Raw genomic sequence first — 5967 nt, 5'->3', positions numbered from 1 at the left:
GTGGCTTGCCAGTTCCTTCTCCAGGTGGATCACGTTTAGTCAAAACTCTCCACTATGACCTGTCCATCTTGGGTGGCCCTGCATGGCATAGCTCATAGCTTCTCTGAGTTATTCAAGCCCCTTCGCCACAACAAGGCATTGATCCATGAAGGGGAAACCACAGAGCCTAGGGCTTGCCAATCAGAAGGTAAGTAGTTTGAATCCCTGTGATGGGGTGAGTTCCTGTTGCTCGGTCCCTGCTCCTCCCAACCTAGCAGTTTGAAAGCACATCAAAGTGCAAGTAGATAAATAGGTAGGAAGGTAAACGGCATTTCCATGCACTGCTCTGGTTTGCCAGAAATGGCTTAGTCATAGCTGGCCCTGGCCACATGACCCGGAAGCTGTACGCCGGCTCCCTTGGCCAATAAAGCGAGATGAGCACCACAACCCCAGAGCTTCTCCACCCCCATTGTTCTGCTCGGACACTGAGGTACAGCGCCGAGGGCCTTCTGGCGGTTCCCTCGTTGCGAGAAGCCATGTTACAGGGAAGCAGGCAGAGGGCCTCCTCAGTAGTGGCACCCGCCCTGTGGAACACCCTCCCACCAGATGTCAAAGAGAAAAACAACCACTGAACTTTTAGAAGACATCTGAAGGCAGCCCTGTTTGGGAAAGCTTTTAATGTTTAATAGATTATTGTATTTTAATATTCCGTTGAAGGCCGCCCAGAGTGGCTGGGGAAACCCAGTCAGATGGGCGGGGTATAAATATTACTACTACTACTACTACTACTACTACTACTACTGGACCTAACAGTCCAGATGAACATTTTACCTACCATCCATGTTTTAAGCTTAGGATGGCTTTAAACTGTTTTCAGCTGTGCTGTGTTTGATTTCCATCAAGTTACTTTGAGACATTCGATTGCAAAAAGCAACTGATAAAAGTAATAAATAATAATATAATAATAAATAAAATCACTATAAAAATTCTATACAGTCTGAAGATTGATGGGGAATCTTATATAAAACATTTAAATAAACTTATATAAAATATAAAGCTCTGTCTACTCCTCCTCCCCAAGAAATAAATATTACCTGTGTGCCAGACCAAGACAAATCTACAATGTCCAAAATTTAAAAATACATTTATAGATATAGATACATTATTTTTTGCCCACCTTTAATCATAATGCCCCAGTGTGGATTATACCAACATTGTTGGTATAATGCACAGTTAGGAAACAGGGAAAACTATTATAATGATACAACAAGTAAAGACCATTCCAGAGTGGAACAAAACAGTTATAGACAAAAGAGGAGGGTCTCACAAAACAAAACACATTTTCTGTCAAAGGCAAGGGTAGAAGGGGCCTCTCTTATATTGGAATCAGACTCCGTATACCTGCTGTGTATCTTGCAATGATGCCTAGAGAGAAGGATTCAAGTCTAGCTCTTTCTCTGATAATATGATTTTTACAGGTAGGCAGCCGTGTTGGTCTGACGTAGTCGAAACAAAAAATAAAATAAAAATTCCTTCCAGTAGCACCTTAGAGACCAACTAAGTTTGTCATTGGTATGAGCTTTCGTGTGCATGCACACTTCTTCTGTGTTTTTGAAGAAGTGTGCATGCACACAAAAGCTCATACCTATGACAAACTTAGTTGGTCTCTAAGGTGTTACTGGAAGGAATATGATTTTTAGTTACCCAAGTGCCTAAAGGAGTGCCTCTCCTAATACCTACCATCTTGGGTCCTAGGATCAGAAGGGGAGACCCCAGTGGTGGTGGGTTCAGTGCTGTTGACCACAGCAGGTCCTTTTCAGTGGTGCCCCCCCATTGGCAGAATGCCCACCCTGGTAAGGGACATTTCTCTTCTTCTCTTTCCTTCTGTTAACATTCAGAAGGAATTTAAGAACATTTCTCTCCACCCAATCATTTGATGGCTGGAAGAAACCTGAAATTATTAACTGTGAGGGTATGGCGACTGTTTGTCATTCTTCTTAGATGTTGTAATGTGGTGTCCTTGATGTTTTTTAATTTGTTTTGTTTTGTTTTTAATTCCCTTGTTTTCTTACTTTGTAGTTTGCTGCCCTCAGCTCCTTGGGGAGGAAGGATGGGACAGAAATTTAGTAAAGAAAGAAAGAAGTCAAATTTTGTCTTCCAGAAAAGGAGCCTGCCCCGAAGGTCCTTGTCACCCTCGGGAGCTGTGCTGTTCCAAGTGGAAGTCTAGGAACTGATGTGGGACAAACTACACAGCAGTACTCACCAAATTCTAAAGGTGCTAGCCAGAAAAAGAATTACTCTGTGTTGACTTTGATGCTCTGCAGGAAAAAGGCAGAGGAGAGTCATTCAAGAACATGCTGATGACTCTTCATTTTGTGGTTTAGTATCTGGGCATGAACATCTAAGGTAGCCCTGCTCACTCATTGGCTCGAGCATGAAGCAGACAGTGGTGCCAGGTGGAACATCATGTGGGCCCCAGGTGAAAAAACTTTCCTCTCACCTCAGCCCCACCCTCTGAATTACACACCAGCTTTTTGCTCCTATCTGAAGCGTGCCAACCCAGTAACCATATACAGAGATGTAAATCAAGCACCTACTTTGTTCCAGGCCTGAGCCTCTGGACCTGGCTCGCTTGCCCCGGTTCCTGAAGCATTATTCCGTCCTTTCTGGCTGAGGGTCCACAACCACAGCAAGCCCTGGTCCCACATCTTGGGGGGCAGAGCCTTCGTGTTGCTAGGTCCTGGACTGCCGGAGGCTAAGAGGGAGAGAGGGAGCCCCCCCCATGCACTGGGTGACCCCTGGGTGCTATGAGTTGAGAGCAATGCCCGCTTAAGCAGCCAGCTGATGCACGACGGGTGCTGTTCAACATTCTAAATCCCCACCCAGTAAGTGGCTTGACAAAAGGATTGCTGGCCAGTTCTGAGCATGGGCTTCTATGACCTTGGATCATGTTCGAGGGTTGTCTTTGACAGGTGGGACTTCATGTGGAAAAACCCAAGAAGATGTTCCATCTCCCAAGGAAATGGAACAGGAAATGCCCACACCCCTAGGATCTTCTCCCTGCCACCTGACTCAGGTTCTGGCTAATGGCACTCATGGCTCCCACTGCCTGGCTTCTTTGGAAAGCTTCAGCTGCATCTCCCTTTATGACACCAAGTTTACCTCATTAGCTACTTCAAAATGAGCAAACAATGAAATTAGTCAGAGGGATACCTCTGAGTGATGACTGGGTGTCACTTCCTAACCTGTCGGTCTTATGCCCCTTTCATGAGGAAGTAAGATTGTTAGGCTACTTAATGGCACTGAGGGAATTGCTGTTCCTTCTTCTTCTAGTGCAGGCATCCCCAAACTGCAGCCCTCCAGATGTTTTGGCCTACAATTCCCATGATCCCTAGCTAACAGGTACAGTTGTCAGGGATGATGGGAATTGTAGTCCAAAACATCTGGAGGGCCGAAGTTTGGGGATGCCTACTCTAGTGCTTGACTTGCTAAGATCAACATTATTCTCAGTACAGACTTTCCTCAGCAAACTTATTTGGGTCGCTGGGTTTCTCAGCTTTCCATGTTTCCCCAAAACTTTCAATTTTATTCAGCAGCATAACAGCATTTTGAAATTTTGCAGTCAGATTTATGCCTTTCCAAAGGTTCTTGAGTGTGCTTGGGGGAAAGGTGTTTCCCTGTAGAACGTTATAGTGCTCGTCATAATCGCCAGTCCAACACAAGTCCACTTCACTCTCTTTCCTGGTATGCTATTCCTACCCTATATTGCACAAGCCCCACTCAAAATGGGGATGCCCCAAATTCTTCATGCCCTGCATTGTACAAAGAGCACTTAGTTCAGGAATGCATCAAGTGAAGCAATTCAGAACTCACTCCACCCTTTCATATCTGCCACCAGCTGTAGAGGAAAAATGTACAGGACTAGCATTCTTTGGCACTTGTTTGGGTGACAAAGTGAATTTATCTTCTGCAGTGTAACATAGAATTAGTCATGAAGACAAATTAGTCCTCTGCACAAATCACACACACACACACACACACACACACCAACTCCACATAATCTTACTTGCAGGAAATGTACAGCACAGCAGTGCCAAGTTCCAAAATTACCACACCTGACTTCCTCGTTTCCTTTGATGGGCACAAGCAGTCCAAACACAGCTGAACCAGAACAAACATTTCAGGCCTCACACGTCAAAACTTTGAGGCAGCAAAAGGAATACCATAGAATTCAGATTGTGATACAGTACAGTAAAATACAATGTAAGAAATAAAATAATAAAAACTCAGTTAACAATAATACAGCACATTTCAAATGATAACACAGGCAGAAAAATTACTAGGTGGTCTGCTAAGAACAGCAGCAATTTTCAAGTGGTTCCTGGGGGGAAGGGGGTTTGGAGCCACTGATGTACATTAAAAGGGATAAAGTGTAGTGGTTAGAGTGTTGGACTGGGACCTGGAAAACCAGTGTTGAAATCTCCACTCAGCCATGAAGCTTACGAGCCTAACCTACCACACAGGGATGTTGTGGTGATTAAAGGAGGAGCAGTAGAACCACCTTGAGTTCCTTGGAGAGAAAAAAGGGATATAAATACAGTAGATCAGGGGTGTCAAACTCAAATTCATCGGGGGCCACATCAGCAGTTTGGTCACCCTCAAAGGGCCGGTTGTATCTGTAGGACTATGTGTCCACTCTTTATTATCATAAATTATTGTCACTGCATTCAATTATTACTGGTTTTTGTAATAATGTAAGTAATAACTAGCTCTGAAAGCAGAAACATAGTCAGAATAATGGCAAGTAGATATTCAAATGTACAATTATTGTACAATTTATTGAAAAATGATTTTTGGTAACAGACATCAAAGCAGGGGGGAGGAGACGGTAAAACAGAAGGGGCAAAGATCGGACCTACAAACAGAAGGGGGAAAGATCGGAGCGTAGCTGTCAGCCAGCATACTAAACCTCCGGAGAGGGAGAGGCGCAGGGAGAGAGAGGAGGAGAGGGAGTCTGAAACGCGCACACTTTGACCAAACTCTTAAAACCACGGCCCAAGTCTGAGATTTGCACACATACCCCTCCCTCCCCCCGTGCTAACGCTTCAAAGCACCTTTTTAAAGGGCTCTTGCAGTCCTTCCTGTCCTCCTTCTGAGAAGCCCCCCCCACGCGCTCCTTTTGGAGTACTAGCCGAAAAGCTGCTGTGGCGCAACCAATTTGACATGACGCTTTTGTTTTCACCTCTCCCGTTTGCTAGACTGGTTGTGGCGCGAGGGTGGAGGTGGGGGGAGAGAGAGAAAGAGAGCGAGAGAGGAGAGCAAAGACCTGACATCAAGGAGGATGCTTCACTGCGAATCCTAATAATATCCTGCTCCGCGAGCAGGACTCCTTGTTCGGGAGAAGGCTGGCAAGCGGGGAGGCTGCAGCATCGGGGACGAGGGAACGTTGCTAGATTGACCCCGCCACACTTTTTTGGTGGGGGGGAAGAGTACTGGTGGCGGTGGGAAGAAACTCGCAGCCCCTCCCTGGCTTAGAGGAACACAACTTTAGGAACACAACCTAAAGAGCCGTTGCCACCCCACTCCACCCAAAACGGGGGGGGGGGGGCGTGCACACACATTTTTTCCCTCAAAAAAAAAATCTGAATCTTTCTAAAAACACACACACGAGAGGCAGCTGCACACTCCATCCATCCAGAGAGAGGGAGCCACCCCCACACCCAGGGGGAGGGAGAACGCGAGAAGCAGTGCAAGCCTCTGAGAGAACGCGAGACCTCGCGCAGCTGCTGCTCCTGCCTCAGCTTTGGCAGCGGTGGCGGCGGCTGCTGCTGTTCGGTTGGCGAGCTCTGCGGGCTCCAGCGCCTTCCCTGCCGAGGGGAATCCCCACAAGCTCGGCAGGGCATGAGGCTGGGAGCGCGGCGCCTGACCGCCTGCCCAGCTCACGACTTCCCCTCCGCCTGGACCCTGGGCGGCTCTGGCCCTTTTGCA

The sequence above is a fragment of the Zootoca vivipara genome, chromosome Z2 (genome assembly GCF_965207765.1).
Source record: "Zootoca vivipara chromosome Z2, rZooViv2.hap1.1, whole genome shotgun sequence".
In the NCBI taxonomy this organism is placed as follows: domain Eukaryota; kingdom Metazoa; phylum Chordata; class Lepidosauria; order Squamata; family Lacertidae; genus Zootoca; species Zootoca vivipara.
This window is presented reverse-complemented; position numbering follows the sequence as displayed.